The following is a 17,886-nucleotide window of genomic DNA, read 5'->3' as shown; positions in this document are numbered from 1 at the left end:
AGCGTGGTTCCGTGTTTATATGGGCATATACAGATGTATCTATATAGAGATGTGGAAATATAAGTGTATGCATCCATATATATTCATATATACAATAAAGCACATGGGGACAAACATGGATACTTCTTAGACTTAACCAAACACCTCATGGGACTGGTTTATGGGGTCTGAAGGCTTAGGACCATAGTCTTGTGGGACAACTCAGTCAACTGGCACAATACAGTATGTAAAGTTTATGTTCTACATCTTAGTTTGGTGAGTAGCATCTGGGGTCTTAAAAGCTTGCAAGTGGCCATCTAAGATACTACTATTGGTCTCTGTGTGACCAGGGTAAAAGAGAAAGAAGGAAACCAAAGACTCAGAGAAGAAACTAGTCCACAGGACTAATAGGGCATAAGAAACATGACCTCATCTACCCTCAGACTAGAAGAACTAGATGGTGCTCGGCTACCACTACTGACTGTTCTGATCAGGAACACGATAGATAGATTCTTTTCTCCTGTGGAGAACAGAACTCAAATTTTTAAAAAGTGTAGACTTATTGGAGTTGAGACTGGAGGACTCCCTGAGATTATTGCCCTGAGGTACTCTTTAAACCCTGAACCAAAACTATTCCATGAAGTCATCTTTTTTGTGGGGCTTTCTTTATTTTTTTAAATTTTTTTTGTGCAGTAGGTGAAAGTTTACAGAGCAAATTAGATTTCCATTAGATAGCTTGTACATAAAGTATTTCATGGCCTTGGCTTCATTCCCCACAATGTGTCAGCATTCTCCCCATTTCCGCCCTGGGTTCCCCGTTTCCTTTCATCCTCATTTTCTACCCCTTCCTGCCTTCTCATCTTTGCTTTTGGGCAAATACTGTCGTTTTGATTCATGAGGTCACCTGTTAGCTAACAGACTAATTCATAACATAAACTGTATCATCTGTGAATACTATGCTCCTTTAAAATCATCTACATGAGACCAAACAGGCAACATTTACTCAATAGCAAAGCCCTGAAGGTAAGGGGGCAGGGAAACTAGATTACTGGAAACAGAAAAACCAGAATGGAAACAATGAGAAAGTTGAAACACTATGAAAAATGTAACCAATGTCACTGAACAAACTGTATAAATTGTTAAACAGGAACCTAATTTGCTGTGTAAACTTTCACCAAAAACACAGTATTTAAAAAACAAACAGTCATGTAAAATAGTATAATCCATTAAAATATACACATATACCATAATGATCAAGGAAAAAACAACTGCCATACCAAGATGTTCTAAGGCAGTGTGGTTCTTTATTCTTTATCTGAATAAAAGGCCTCTATTGAGAATCTGAAGAAAACTAAGGGTCCCCTCCCAGAAAAGAAGTACACACATTTTATATAGAATTCCCTGGAGGGTAGGGGTGAGGTAGGGAGGGGTGAGATGGGTGGTGATGGGGGGTGGGTTGTCCAGACCTCCTGAAGCCCATCCACAGATCTCAAGTTATAAACCTCCATGGAAGGAGGTAAAATAATTCAATTCCCTTGCTCTCATGGAAAACTGAAACACAACAAAGCTGTCTCAATTTTTTGAACATCTGAGAAAAGATCATCACCTCTAGGACAATAAAGTTGTAGATACAGATTTGGGTTCTTTTTTTTCTTTCCTATTCTGACAATAGTTTTAAAACACAGCATTGTTCAATTTTGATGAAGGGCTTTATAGAGGAATTCTAACAAACAAGGGAAAATGCAAAACAGAATTTCAAATTCTCATGGAATACAGCCTTTCTGGAGCCATGGAGGCTGGATGAACCCTTGGAACTACCGCCCTGAGATAATTTTTAAAATTTAAACCAAAAATATCCCCTGAAGTCTTTTTAAAACCAAACAACAGTTAAGCTTAACTAGTAAAAAATGTCTGCCTTGAACATTATGCTCTTTTTAGAACTATCTATAACTATCTAACTATCAAACTGTCAAAAGCAACTCCGAAGATTAGACAGGAACCTCAGGGGAGAGTAAGTTTATGTTAATGAGGGAGGAAAAACTCAGAAAAGTAGGGTGAGAATAGCTGCATAACTCGAAGAATGTAATTAGTGTCACTAAATTGTACATGTAGAAACTGCTGAATTGGTGTATGTTTTGCCGTATAGATTCTTAACAACAACAAAATATACATAGCATTGTTTCTTAAGTTCTGAACTGACTTGAAGGTAGATTACCTTACATTATATCCTTTATCTACTATATACTGGTAGACACAAATCAAATATTTGTTGAATGGATGACAACATAACATAGCCAAGAACATGAAGCAGCTTTCAGGAGAATGAAAAGACAAGGCTTGCCCTCTTCCTACATACATGTCCACATCTATAATGGAAGAAATCATTCATTTCTTCTGCAGACAGGCCACCAAGGTCCAGAAATTTAACAATGATTTGGAAAAGAAAAATTACAATTTTTTGAGAAATCTTCAATTTTAAAAAACAAGATGATTGCTAAAGGGAAAGATCTCGTTTTCAGTTATTCGTATTTTCACAGTGTATTACAGCAGTTCTTCAGAGGAGGATTACATTTGTACAGTATTCTGTTTATGTGGCTATCAGGAAAACAGCGTTACCTAAGTATCTCGGCTAATATTTTAATTCTAGACTTCACAGAAGGGCCAAGAAAATGAACCATAACATTTTAGAGCAGGAAAGGAACTTGGAGATAACCAATCTAATCCCTCATCTTAAAAAACAATAATATCATGAATAATTTGTTCCAAGAAGTGATAGGGTGGGATTAGAAATGCAATCTATCTCTTAGTCTAGAGCACTCACAAAGCACGAAGGGAGATATTTAAAGAACGATTTCTAATGTCAGATAAGGCAAAGAAGATGGCAGCAATGGTGATGTACTATTATTACCAATAATCGGAGTGCCTAACAAGTGGTAACATTACATGAAATGTCTTACAATCTTATCTTATTTTAAAACCACACTTCCACAGAGGAACTAGTATCCCCATTTTAGAGATAAGGAAACACAAAGGCTGCTACTTGCTCACGCAAGTGTTTAAAAAGCCCTGGTGGCACGGCGCGAAAAGGTTGGCAGTTCAAACCCACTAGCAGCAACGTGGGAGAAAACGTGGCAGTCTGCTTACTTAAAGATTTACAGCCTTGGAAATCCTGTGGGGCAGTTCTGCTCTGTCCTATAGGGTTGCTATGAGTTGGAACTGACTCAGTGGCAATGGGTTTTTGTTTTTTTTTTTAGGTTTGACTTCAGGGCCCATACTCCATTATTCCATAGTTACAGAAAAAAATTCTGACTCCACTAAAACCTCTATTCCTGAAAGCTGCTGATATAAATCCTTAGATTGCTCTTGCTGTTAGGTGCCATCGAATCGGTTCTGACTCAAAGCAACCCTATGTCCAACAGAACAAAACACTATCCAGTCCTAAGTCATCCTCACAACTGTTATGTATGAACCCACTGTTGCTGCCACTGTGTCAATCCATCTCATTGAAGGTTTTCCTCGTTTTGCTTACCCTCTACTTTACCAAGCATGATGTCCTTCTCCAGAAACTGGTCCCTTCTGATAAAACATCCAAAGTTAGATAGCTCTCTAAAACTAAAGAGTACTATGCCATTTTATGATGATAGTAGGCAATTTAAAAACTCTCCAAAGTCATTATTTTCTCTGTTCACATTGTTTCTAACCATTCTTTTAAAAAAAGAAAAAAATGCTAGAAAAGCTAGATACACAAGAATCTCAAGGGTCAATGTTTCTATCTGGAAAATCTCCTGAGTAAACATCTTAGGATGTTTATTAACTAGCAGTAGCTAAGCAACCAAGCAATGTCACATCTAGAAGCCCTTTGGGTAGCAACAGTTTCTCTACAGAGTTCTTAATATAGTAAGTCAATTCCACCATTTATACAACAGAGATTCAGAGGGGGAGAGGGAGATACTCCGCCACCACCAGGGTATAAAATTTAGGGTTGAAATTTCCCAATTCTCAAGTGGAAGTTAAAAATATGATTAAGTTTGGACTTAATCTATAAATTAACTCTAGAAATCTAAGTTTGGGGTAACAAAGACCTCAGTTTGAACATGTGATTATCTACTTCATGACTGAGCTAAATCCTGGGAATATGAATCCAGCAGGGAAAAGCAGTGGTCAGCGAGCAATGGGTTGAGAATAGTTCTAGGAGGAAGAAACCGCATGAACAAAGGCCTAAGATGTCATACATCATGTGTTTTTAGAGCATTACATACAAACATTACTCTTCTACAGTTTTTAGTAACAAAGAGTTAGAAATTCCAAGTAAGCCTAGGCCTTACACCAAAATCAGTTTTCAATCTATTATCATTGAACCCTCAAAAAGATTTTTGTATAGGCCATCCTTTTCCTGATTTGAAATGTCACCTTTATCATAGATTATACTGCTATGTGGATTTCTAGACTTTGCTCTGTTGCATTAATTCATTTATACCTGACCAATACCCCATTGTTTTAATTACAATAGTTTGATAAACATGTTTTACTAAATGGTTGGGCATTGTTTTTCCCGTTGCCGTGGAGTCAATTCCGACTCATAGTGACCCTAGAGGACAGAGTAGAATTGCTCCTTAAGGTTTCTAAGGCTATAATCTTTTCAGAAACAGACTACCACATCTTTCTCCCGTTGTGTGGCTGGTGGGTTCGAACTGCCAACCTTTAGGTTAGGAGCTGAGAGTTGACCCACTGTGCCACCAGGGCTCCCTATGGTTGGGAAAGTTCCCCCTTTTGTTCTTATACATATCTTTTTAGGTCTACTTCTAGGTACTTTATAGCTCTTACTATGAGTGGGATCTGTTTTCCTATTATACTTTCTGAAAGGTTATTGCTGGTGTTTCAAAAGCGTTTAAATTCAGTAAGTTGACTTTTTATTCTATCATTTTTGTAGAACTCTCTTATTCTATTAGGTTTTGAGTTGAGTTGCTTCGATTTTTTAAATAGATCATAGCAGCAGCTACAAATTCATTCTTTGTACTTTTTTACATTGGCTATTTACTTGGGAAAAAAATAAGGCCAGATCCCTGCCAGTGCTCAAACATATAAACTACAGATTAAAAAACTAAATGTAAAAAAACTAGCAAACTCAGGAAAAATAGTAGAAGAAAACATACAAACAGCTTACACAAAAGTATAAAAAAGCTTGATCCCAACAATAGCCAGTAAAATAGTTAAAGCTTTAAAACTTGCTACGAGGTTGGCAGAAAGGGGAAATGGGTGACACTAAGTGGCACAACAGTTTGAAGCACAGCAGCAGAAACAATCAAAATCTTAAACACATACATCAGGAAGCTCGTGATTTTACTTCTTGGTATCCGCTACGAGCCGGCATAGACTCGACAGCAATGGGTTTGGTTTTTTTGTTGGTTTATTCACCATAGAAAAACACTAGCATTGTGCTCAAAGGCAAGGAGAAGGACATTGATCATAATATGTGCATAAAAGAAAAACTAAAAAAACCCTGTTCTGGAGTGAAATGTGTCTCCTAAAAATATGTGTTGTAAATCCTAACTATGATACATGTTCAGATCTGAAGTATGTTCAGATATGAGCACATACAGTAGAGTACCTTCTATGGTGGAGCCCTGGTGGCACAGCGGTTAAGAGCTACAGCTACTATCCAAAAGGTCAAGTTTGAATCCACCAGCAGATCCTTGGAAACCCAATGGCGTAGTTCTACTCTATCCTATAGGGTCACTGTGAGTCGGAATGGGCTTGAAGACAATGGGTTTTTATATGTGTGGATGCAATCCCATCTGGTAACAGGGGTTCTTTGTTATGTTAACGAACCTATATCAGTGTAGGGTGTGTCTTAAAGACAATCACTCGTGCTACATAAAAGGAGCAGATCAGACACAGCAGTAAGGAAGCACAGATGGCAGTAGGTGCCAGGCCACAGGAAGATCGCCAAGGATCCGAGGAACAGAAGCTGAAAAGAGACAGAGCTGACAGAGAGAGACAGAGCCTTCCCCTAGAGCTGGCAGTACCCTGAATTCGAACTTCTAGCCTCCTAAACTGTGAGAATTTAAGTTTCTGCTTGTTAAAGCCACCCACTTGTGTTTCTGTTATAGTAGTACTGAGAAAGACAAACCCTAAAAGGTTTACCAATTAGAGAAAGTTAAAGACAGCATATCCATATTTATGAAATTCTATGGGGCAGTGAAAAATAAGATAAATTTATATATGTAATGACAAGGAAAGACTACTGAGATAAACTGTTAATTTTTTAAAAAGCAGATTAGAAAGATAGGCAGTTTGATGCCATTTATGTAAAACAAGTGGTCTTTCACCTATTAATCTTACATTTTCTGTAGATTATATATCTACATTGCATAAAAATGCATAAAAAATACTTGTTTGAAAATGTAAACAGGTAGAAAAAGGTCTTGAAAGATACTCTCCAAATGGATACTAATGCTCACCACTGGGGTGGAAATTGGGAAAGACAGGAGTAGCTACAGAATGTAGCCTTATCTGAAATATTTTCATTTTTCTATAAGGAGAATCTATTTGTATACTCCAGTTATGATTTAAAATAGATCTTTTTAAAGGAAACAAATAATTGTGTAGAACCAAGCAGGTCATGATCAAAACAATGGTCAGCCTGGTAATCAGTTCCTAACTACATGTAAGAATGTAATTTAGAAAACAAAATAAATTATATCAACCCAAAATTATCTAACTGAAGAGGCAAGAGAGGCTTTGGCCATGTACTGCAAATTGACAGAGATTAGGATGCATGCAATCCCATTTTATAGTAACACATCAAAATATTCTGCCTCTAGCATGTGCTTACACTGTGGTTGAATTTATGAGTCTCAGGAAGAGCTGAAATTCTCATTCTGGCCTATTCAATTGATAACAATGCTTCTATATTTTTTTACTTCTTGTGTAGGTAGTCTTAACAGTTTTAGCAAATAGTCCCCCCATTCCCTTTTTGCTTATGGAACACTGGTAGTGCAGTGGTTAAGAGTTCGGTTGCTAACTTGAAATGTCAATGGTTTGAATCCACCAGCAGATCCACAGGAGAAAGACGTGGCAGTCTGCTTCTGTGAAGATTACAGCCCTGGAAACCCTATGGGAAAGTTCTACTCTGTCCTAGATGGTCACTGGAGTCGGAACTGACTCCATGTATTTTGTTGGTTCCCCTTTTGTTCCTCCACTGTGCAATTTCTAGTTTTCTTCGCTATTAGATATAAATGTTTCCTAGCTGTCTTAGTATCTTTCTATGTACAAGTATTTTGTCTAACTAGCAGTAAGTTTCCACAAGGCAGAGAGGTTCTCTATTTATGACCCACAAATTCAGCACAATGACCTCCACAGGGTAGCTCCATGGCAATGTTACCGAAGTGGAGTTTCACACAATAACGTTATCTGCCAAATATATTTAGATGGCGTTATCTTGAGCTTTCTAACAGGATGACGTTATTCAATGACACAATGCTTTGACCAAGATGATTCATGTTTTTTCTTGATGTTGGCATTTAATAAGCTTAGCACTTTTAGACAACCACAGTTAACATTATTCTTTCTAGAAAATATCTAAGCTTACTGGAATATTTTTGGGGAGAGACAGACTAAGGAAGGAGATATATTCCATCTTTCATAACAGAATTTAATCAACACAAATTGCAATGTTTAAAGTAATTTTCATTTTAAAGACTTCCAGGACATACCCATGTTTTATGAGATTATGATAATGAAACCACAGCTAACACATCACTCTCACAATTTTATATCCACTACCATAGCTTGTTAATTATAAATGAAAACGTTTAAAACATGATTCCTGTACAAGTTTCTGGAATTGCATTAACTTTCTAATTTAGTTATCTGAAAATGTTAATTATGTGATAATGTCCTCAAATCTCCTAGGATTAAAACTTGCTCTAAAACTTCCCTTGAGTTTCAGAACCAATTTTGTCCTCAGTGGCAGTCAGTGGGTCAAACAGGGAAGTTCTCTGCTTTTACTTAAGACATTCCAGTAGGTCATTTAAAGTAAAAACACTGACCTGAGTTTTCAATCTGTTTCTGATAGCTAACAATCAGTAACAACCTAAATGTTGTTCCAAATGGACAAGCTTTTACTATTAAAATAATGAGTCATTTAGTAATACTTGGAAACCCTCGTGGCGTAGTGGTTAAGAGATACGGCTGCTAACCAAAAGGTTGGCAGTTCAAATCCACTAGGCACTCCCTGGAAACTATGGAACAGTTCTACTCTGTCCTACAGGGTTACCATGAGTTGGAATCGACTTGATGGCAGTGGGTTTGGTTTTTGGTTACTATCCAATAATCACCTGTATTATCATATCTCATCAACAGGACCTTGGTTTCTAGCAACGTACCCTCACAAATGCCAGTCTTGTGATTTGCTTGTCATGAATTGTGCAGCTTTAGGAATTTTGATTAGAAGACATTTCTCTGATACTTAAGAACTCTATTTTAGACCGGCCACAAATGATCAATCACAGTGAGGTTAAGTAGTCTCTGGATACATTGTGAATGATGGGTAATGTTTTGGCAGGTTACAGCTGTTTTCAGAAATTATAAACATGGTTTTCCTGAATCCTTACACTGGAAAAGAAAAGTGATCAAAACATACAACTAGAAAGGAAAATGCACTCAACAAATGAAGATGAACAACTGGATATCCATATGGAAAATAAGAACCTTGACTGCTGCCTCAAACGGTACACAAAAATCAATTTGAGAGGATTTATATAACGAAACTAAAAAGATAAAACAATAAAGCTACCAGAAGAAAATGCATACTATTTTTGTGATATTAGGGTAGGTAAAGATTTCCTAGAGAAGATACAGAAAACACAAATCATAAAAGAAAAAATGGGTAAATTAATTGGATTCCACCAAAATAAAAGTCTGCCCATCAGAAAACACCAAGAAGAAAATGAAAAGGCAAGCCACAGCCTGGGAGAAAATATCTGCAACACATATCTGACAAAGGACTTGTATCCAGAGCAAATAAAAAAAATTTGTGCAAGCCAATAATACCAAACCAAACCTGTTGTCATCGAGTTGATTCTGACTCATAGAGACCCTACAGGACAGAGCAGAACTGCCCCATAGGGTTTCCAAGGACAGGCTGGTGGATTCGAACTGCCAACCTTTAGTTTTAGGTTAGCAGCCGAGCTCTTAACCACTGTACCTCCAGGGCTCCAAACAGTCAGTAAGTACATTAAAAAGTGCTCAACATCATCAGTTACTGGTGAAATGAAAATTAAAACCACAATGAAATACTACTACACACTCACCAGAATGGCTGAAATTAAAAAGACTGTCAAAACCAGATGTTGGAGAGAATATGAAGTGAAGGGAACCCTCATACATCGCTGATAAGAATGTAAAATGGTACAAGAATTTCGGAAAACTGTCTGGCAGTTTCTTCTTAAAAAAGTTAAACATGCCTTACCTTAACACCTAGCAATTACTTCTTGTGTATTTATGCAAGAAAAATAAAAATCATTTGTCCACAAAGTCTTGTACGTGAATGCTCATAGCAGCTTTGTTCATAAGTTAAAGAGAAACTACCCAAATGTCCACCACAGAGAATGGATAAATAAGCTGTGATACACTCAGAGAGAGGAATACTACTCACATGAAAAAAGGTACAATTTACTGATTCACAAAACATAGTTGAAGATTAAAAATATTACAATGAGTGGAAAAAGCCAAACTAAAAAAGTACATTCTGTATTATTTCACTTACATGGAATTTTTGAATAGGCAAAACTAACCTATGGTGATATATTAGTGGTTGCTTCTGGTAGAGGGGTGACAGAAACGCTCTGAATCTTGAAACACATTTGTCAAAACTAAATAGCACATTGACCATTTCAGTCTATGTGAAGTATAACTCAATTTAAAAAATAAGTCTAGAGTAAGGATTTTTAAAAAAAGTTATTGATGGTATTTCTGAAGTTTAGAAAGTCTTAATTCCAAAGACATCATCAATCCAGAACGGTTTTCTGTCTGATTAACCTTTCAAAAGATACTTACACCAATAATAAATTTAATCCAAATCACCGCGATATGCACACACTAAGAGCAGGAGGAGGAGGCTGGTAGTTCTAAAGGAAACAAATCTGGGATTACAAATTTACAGCAGGAAATCTGTTAAGTGAACAGCCAGAAAAGGAAAGCAGCTTGTGATCTGGGTCTTGATGGATGGATGTGTTTTAGCAGGCAGAGATGGAAGGAGAGGCATTCCAGGCAAAGTAAACAGTACGAGCCAAGTCAGAAAGCTTGGGGGCACACAAAGTAGCTCCACACTGTTGGAATTTAGCTTAAAAATTCATTCACTCAAGAAATTCTCACTGAGGGCTAGCATGGAAGGTGCTGTCCTAGGCACCGGGGACACAGGAATGAACATGACAAAGATTCTAACCTCATGGAGAGCAGAGTAGGGACAGTAAACCAAGACAAAATATGTGAGATGCAAGACATGCTATGGGGAAAAATAAAGCAGGGTAAGGGAGATAGGGAATGAGGAGAGGGAAGCAAGGTGGGGGTTGCTATTTCATATGGGATGGCGAGGAAAGGCCTCACTGACATTAGAGAGAGACCTGAAGCGAGTCATGGGCATCTAAGGAAGAGCCTTCCAAAGAGGGAGACTAGCAAAGAGACCAGTTTGGCTGGAGGAGTGAATCAAGGAAAGAGTATAGGAAAAGAGGTGAGCAACTTGGAGAGTTAAGCCTCCAACAGGGAAAACAGTGACAGAAAAGGAAGACAGGTTAAGACATGGATCAAGATGTGGGTCCTGAAAGTGCAGTATACGACTAGGACCGGCAAATATTGCTTCTTTACTACACTATTCTGTTTCAGCTCTCCTGCCTAACCATTCTTTTTGTTTCCTATCATTTCCTAAGACTTGAATTCAGTCATTCACATAATGTAGTACTTAAAAGCAGCCTGCTTTAGAATCCTCCTCTGCCAATTCCTAGTCATGTAATCTAGGGAAAGTTATCTAACTTTTCTGAGCCTCAATTTCCTCAACTGGAAAATGATAATACAGCATCTACTTCATAGGGTTATGGAGCACAATTCTACTATGACACACATGGGGTTGCCATGAGTTGGAGTCAATGCAATGGGCAACTGGTCTCATAGGATTGTTTTGAAAAATAAGAGTTTATATATGAAACATTTAGAACAGTGCCTATCACACAGTAAACACGTTAAAACACTAGCCATTACAATTCTATTTATAAACCAGAAATTCATGCCCTCATTCATATATGTACCGAGCGCCTACTATGTGACAGGCACTGTTCTAGATACTTGGGTTAAAATCCTTGGACAAAACAAAGAACTTCGCCCTCTGGAACTTACATTCTAGTGTAGGGGTCAGCAAACTTTCTGTAAAGGACCAGACAGTAAATATTTTATCTTTCATAGGCCATAATATCTCTGTCACAACTACACAACTCTGCTAATGGAGTATGAAAACAGCAGCCACAGACAAGACATAAATTGAGTGTGGCTACTATGTGCCAGCAAAACTTTATTTATTGGCACAAAAATTTGAATTTCACATAATTTTCACGTCATGAAATACCTGGCAGTCTTCCTAATTTTTTCTAACCATTAAAAAATGTAAAATACATTATTAGCTTGCGGGCAGCACAAAAACAGATGCTGACAGATTTGACCTCTGGGACATAGTTTGCTGATCCCGTTCTAGTGGGTTCTTCACCTGCAGTCCTCCCATCCCTACAGGTTCATGGATAAGATACAGAAGAATCCTGGATCCTTGATTTTGTATATATACTTTTGTGTATGTGTACAGTGTTTTTTTTGTTTTTTGTTTTTTTAGGGGGAAAGGAAGTGTCCATAGCTTTCATTATATTCTCTAAGGAGTCTCTAACCATAAAGAAGTTGAGAACTGGTACTAGTCCTCTCAAATGATCTCACTGGCTATTTTATGTTGACCCAAACCTATCCCTACATCTGAGTTTCTACTCTCTGCTAGATACTCCTCTGGAGACCCAGAAAGGTTAAGTGGCAAGACTTCTGTTTCCTCATTTCCCTAATGAAGGAACTGGGCTAAACTGTGTCTAAAAGTTCTTTCCAGCTATAACATTTTATGACTGAATCCCTCTGAAATGGAATTCCTTCTCCCCCTACAACAACTGCCTATAACTTCCAACTTATCTTTATTAAGCAGAGTCGCCTCTCCTTCTCCCAAAACAGAACTTAAGGGCTATGTGTGTTCCAAATGAGTCAGGCTGCTTCACCCCTGTAAACTGCCTCGTCTCCCTATAAATAGACAATGTTATCCAAACTCCTTTGTTTTGGTTTAAAAAACTATGAGCAAACACTCTCAATTTATAGTACATGTTGAATTACAGATTATGTTATGTATATTATAAAATAATTTAAAAGAACCTTTAGAATGACGGGCTACAAATAAATAGAAAAACCAAATGTCTTGTACCCTTAACTCTCCCCTGCCCTCTACTCGTCTGCTTTATCTACCTGCCAAAATCCCAATCCTGGCTAAATTCAATTCTCTGCTTAGTTCAGGCCTCAACCAAGGAACTGAATGCGGATGGAGAAAAAACAACCGATTTGACTGGTCTCAACTTTAAGTTTATGACCACAGACTATAAACAGGCACTTGGAGTTGTGATCACCCAAGTAAACTGGCTTTGCTACTCTGAGAAAATTACACCTTCTCCTAAACCTCCAACACCCTTCTCCCCATCACCCAGATAAAGTCACTTATCTCACTAAGAATGAAACAAATCACTTCAATTACCTTGTCTTTCCACCTCCAGTCTACCTGCATCTGTATATCACACACTCTGTCCTCTCTCCTGTGTCGAAAGTTGAATAAAAACTGACCTTCCTACCCAAGGTTAATCCTTCACTTAAACACCCCCATTCACTCTACCCCAATTCACCATCTAACCAAGGACTCTGCTCCTGCCATTATTTCCATCAACCAAAATGCTGTAACACCCCCCCACACACCCGTCCCATTTCTCTTTAACCCACTCCAATTAGACTTCCGCCCCAACCGTCCACTGAGAGGACTCTAACAGAATTCCAACTACTTCACTTTGTCAAATGGTCAGTTTTTAATCCTCATTTTATTCTTAGCAGCCTTCTACAAAGCTGACTACTCCTTCTTTCTTGAAACATTGTTTTTTCTTTAGTGTTCCAGATGTCACACCCTTCTGCTTTTCTGCTGCTTTGCTTCTTCTGACTGGAGTGCTCCCAGTGGTCTGCCCTATCTCCAATAACACTGTCTACTTGATGTCCTCAAGTCCATAGGTCTTAAGTATCATCTATAATAGGACTTTCAGATTATCTCCCTCGCCTGACTTCTCCTCTGAGCTCCAGTCGTAGACGTCCAACTGCACACTCACTCCACTGCCTAATAGTTATCAAACTTAGTAAGTTCCATACAGAAGTTCTGATTATTTTTCAGAAAGCTGCTCCCTCCCCAGTCTCCTCATTTCAGTAAATGGCACTACTGTTCATCCAGATGCTCAGGCAAAACAGTGACTGCTTAAAAAAAAAAAGTAAAATCCTATGGGTTAAGACAAGACTATCTGCCTCCATCTTCAAATTACACTCCAAATTGGACCATTTTTCACTAACTTCTAATTCTACACCTCTAGGTCAAACTACCATATTTCAACTTAACTACTACAAAAGCTTCCTATGAGCTAGTTTCCTCATTTCCCTCCCACCTGGTCTAGTCACCCAGCAGCCAGTCATCTAAAGCATAAATCAGATGTCACACCCATGCACAAAATCCTACAATGGCTTCTCATTACAGAGAGAACAAAAACAAAAGTCTTTACCAAGGACTATAGGGTTCCAAAGGAGCCCTGGTGGTGCAATGGTTAAGCAGCCTGCTGCTAAGGGAAAGGTCAGTGGTTTGAACTCACCACTGAATCCACCAGCCACTGCGCAGGAGAGAAGACCTGGAAACCCGCTTCTATGAAGATTACAGCCTAGGAAACCCTACGGGGCAGTTCTACTGTGTCATACAGGGTTGCTACTGAGTCGGAACTGACTCAAAGGCACACAACGTAAGGTTCCATGTTACTTAATCCTTGCTAACCACTCTGATCTCGTCTCCCATCACTCTTCTTTCAGTATGCTCTAGCCACAGGGGCCTCTTGAATAGGTGAAAATTCCCTCTCACCTCAGGGTCTTTGCATTTGGTTCCTGCTGGCTGAAAACCTCTTCCCTCAACTCTTCCTCATCATTTAGAAACACCTCAAGAAGGCCTCTCTTGACCAACATATTCAAATTAGACAACTTCCCTCCCCAGTCACTGTATTTTCTTCATATCACTATCTGAAATCATATTTAATTATACATATACACACTCTGCCTTCAATCTTCACAAGAACAGAGACTTAGTGTTAATCATAACCCCAGTGTCTAGAATAGTGCCTGGCACATAGGAGATGCTTAAGGATATTTCTTGAACAAATGGTACTGCCATTTTCCTAAGGCATCACTGGATGGGCTTTTTATTGGAAGAGTAAAGCACTTAGGACAGGCTTGCTGAAATGCTTTAACATGTATGACTTTAAATTCAAAGGTTTTCCTGATTATTTTTCTAGTACTTAAAAATCTACCAACAAAACAAAACAAAAACAAGCATTTTAGAAGACACAAAATTACTTTAGAACTTGACAGACAGGGCTGACCATAACTTCTTCTGACTGCAAACTACTGCCTAATTATATGACCATCTGGTGATGAAACTAGCTCCCTCCGTTTGAAATAAATTTATATATATATTTGATAGTTACTAGGTAAATGGTAGTTACTAAATAAACTTTACATTTAAGGAGAAAAGGCATAACCGTTTAAAAATTACATAGAAACCCCAAATCATAACTGGCAATAAGTATTTAATAAATATCCATGATGGCAGGGCCCATAGCTATTTCCTTGCCATTATATTCCCTGAATAAATGAATCCACATGTGAACTGCGATGTTTCAATAACGTGAATTATAATATACACGAGATCAGAAACTTACCATTTTAGTCCACTTAACAGAAAAGGAAAAAACTATTTGGGGATCAAAAAAATATATATATATACATACAGCACTTTGAAAGAGAGGTTCTAACACTTCAAAGGATTTCAGTTGGTTTCTACACTGAAGTTATGCAGAGTAGAAATGCTTGCACTAATAAGGTCACAAATTCCACAGCTATGTTACATTCACTACATAGATGTTAGTTTCTCAAAGCAAACTCAACCCTAACTGTACTTGACACCCGATACCTCCTTTCAGACAACAGGACTAGGAGGCAAATGCACAAACGATCCAACCCGCCAAGTCGGGTAGAAATCAACCAACAAGTTGCTTAGAAAGTAAACTTCTCGGGGTCCCGCAGCTGTAAGGAGCGAGGGCCCTCCCCTGGGACCAGGGACTGATTCCAAAAAAACAACGAATTTGAGCGCACACGGGAAAGCCAAATGGAAAAGTGACTGTGCTACCATGCTCCTAACTCCCCCCTCTCTGCGCTCAGTCCAGAGAAGGCCCAGTCTCGCCGGCACAGCCCCTCCTTCCAGCCCTTTCCAAGCCCACCGAAAGGCGCCAGGAAAGGTCCCGCCGCCCTCTTCTCCCCTCCCCCACACGAGGAGTTGGGGAGGCCCGGGGAGGTTAAGAGCTTCCGTTTCTTCCCCGCCCAAATGGGAAGGGGTGGGAAGAGGGGTTGCGAATGCGTCCCGTACGAGTCTCCCTCCTCCTTCACGCGGTCCCGGAGCACCGTTTCCAATCCAACCCGAGACTCACTCGTCAGTGCCGTAGCCACCGCAGGCCACCGCAGCCGGGCCCCCACGCACCGCCACAGCCCCTATTCCAGGGCCGCCCCCCCAACCCCAGCTGCCTACCGCCGTGGGTTCCGGGGCAGCTGGAGGAATTACTTCCGCCAGGTCACGGTCGCTTGTGCCAACACGCTAGGGATTAGTACCTGGTGAGGCGGAACGCACTGAGCTTGTCGCCGGCTTGCGTCTGGCGGAAGTGCCCAGCGTCCACTCCCTTCTCCTACATTTCCACAAACCAGCCTAGGAGAACGGCGTTCACTACCAAATCTCAACCAATCCGATTCTGGCTCTTCTGAGTCCCAGCATGCAGCGCCAATCCGGCTCCGATTTCTGAAGGAACAGCATCCTTATCAGAGAGGCGGTCGGGGCCCGAGGCAGCACAGCATTCTGGGACTTGTAGTTTCTCACTTTCCCTGTTAAGATTGAGTGTTTTTAGAGGTCGTGCCTGCCTCTGGTTTGTGGTCCGTCTGGAGATGGGGGAGCTGTCTTCAGAGGAAAGGTTGAAAAGTGCGGTTTGTATCCGAAAAAGATCGTACTCTTTACGAAGTAGACTCTGTCCTTTGTGAAAAGTTGCAGTGATGTGGAAAAACATCAGAACTGCACGTGCAAATAGCTGCCTTCACTTCCTTTCTTCCCGGTACTGTTCAATGTTTACTGACAAGTAACCACGCCCTCCACCCCCACGTCCTCCCTCCCAACCCCGGAATTGCTCGGTTCTTCTCCATTCGGAACTCACTCACTGAAGTCCAGGCGACTGTCATCATTACTCAATTCTGGGGCCATCTTTTTCACTCCAAGCCTCCTCTGTGCTTCACCCTGCCTTTCTCCCTCTTCCATAAGCCTACCCTTTTACTTGCTTTCTTGTGGTTAGATTCAGGCACCTTTCCAGAAAGGCTGAAACGGCTAAATAAAGTTCACCCTTTGCTATGTTCGGGGACTGTGGCATGAAGGGAATGTAAGGCCAAAACACCATTACAAGTTGCTCAACTAGGCACCGTTCTGTAACACACCAACAAAGGCAAGATACAGACGAACAAGTGTTTGTGGAATTAATGACTTTTGTCTGAAAGGCGTTTTTAGTTGATGTGGCCGATGACATGTATGGCTTTTTTAGAATTGCAAAAACGGAACAAACTGTCTTGGGTTAATCTTTCAAAGCCTTTGCAAAAAATCATTACCAAACAAAGTTTCTTGTTTGTAATGGTATCTCAGAATACAGTCTGGTGGGGAGGAAAGGCAATGGGGTGTAGAAGACGAGGCTGTGGACACATTTGCAATCACATTGTTCCTCCTTTGACTTCAGAAAGTACTTTTTTCTTCCTTTCTGTCTTCCCCTTTTCTTCATTGCATTACTAAACAACGCCCAGAGATGGCAAAGTAGAACTTTGCAAGACCAAGGAGTTATTCATTGCAAACACCTTTTTTCAACAACGTAAACAGCGACTCTACAGGCAGACCTCACCAGATGGAATACACAGGAATCAAATCAACTACATCTGTGGAAAGAGACGACGGAAAAGCTCAATATCATCAGTCAGAACACGACCAGGGGCCGACTGCAGAACAGACCATCAATTACTCATATGCAAGTTCAAGCTGAAGCTGAAGAAAATTAAAACAAATCCACAAGAGCCAAAATACAACCTTGAGTATATCCCACCTGAATTTGGAGACCATCTCAAGAATAGATTTGACGCATTGAACACTAATGACTGAAGACCAGAAGAGTTGTGGGATGACATCAGGGACATCATACATGAAGAAAGTAAAAGGTTATTGAAAAGACAGGAAAGAAAGAAAAGACCAAAATGGATGTCGGAAGAGACTCTGAAACTAGCTCTTGAACATAGAATAGCTGAAGTTAATGGAAGAAATGACAAAAGAGCTGAACAGAAGATTTCAAAGGGCAGCTTGAGAAGACAAAGTATTATAATGAAATGTGCAGAGATGTAGAGTGAGAAAACCAAAACGGAAGAACACGCTCTACATTTCCCAGGCTGAAAGAACTGAAGAAAAAATTCAAGCCCCAAGTAGCA

At 39.6% G+C, this 17,886-nt stretch overlaps 1 protein-coding gene across 3 annotated transcripts in view; it reads right to left on the bottom strand.

Moving 5' to 3' along the window:
- Positions 1-16,487, bottom strand: part of ELOC (elongin C) — a 26,519-nt gene extending 10,032 nt beyond the window's left edge. The window contains exon 1 of one of the 3 annotated variants that reach the window (XM_023727733.1): positions 15,917-16,487. The gene's annotated coding sequence lies outside the window, so the exon portion shown is untranslated. Of the gene's footprint in view, positions 1-15,818 lie in introns of all 3 variants that reach the window. The other 2 variants (XM_004372521.2, XM_004372520.2) reach the window with 2 other exon arrangements.
- Positions 16,488-17,886: the final 1,399 nt, after the last annotated feature.

Source organism: Trichechus manatus, unplaced genomic scaffold, assembly GCF_000243295.1.
Source record: "Trichechus manatus latirostris isolate Lorelei unplaced genomic scaffold, TriManLat1.0 scaffold00018, whole genome shotgun sequence".
Classification (NCBI taxonomy): Eukaryota; Metazoa; Chordata; class Mammalia; order Sirenia; family Trichechidae; genus Trichechus; species Trichechus manatus.
The sequence above is the reverse complement of the archived record's forward strand: the minus strand, read 5'-3'. Positions and strand labels throughout refer to the sequence as shown.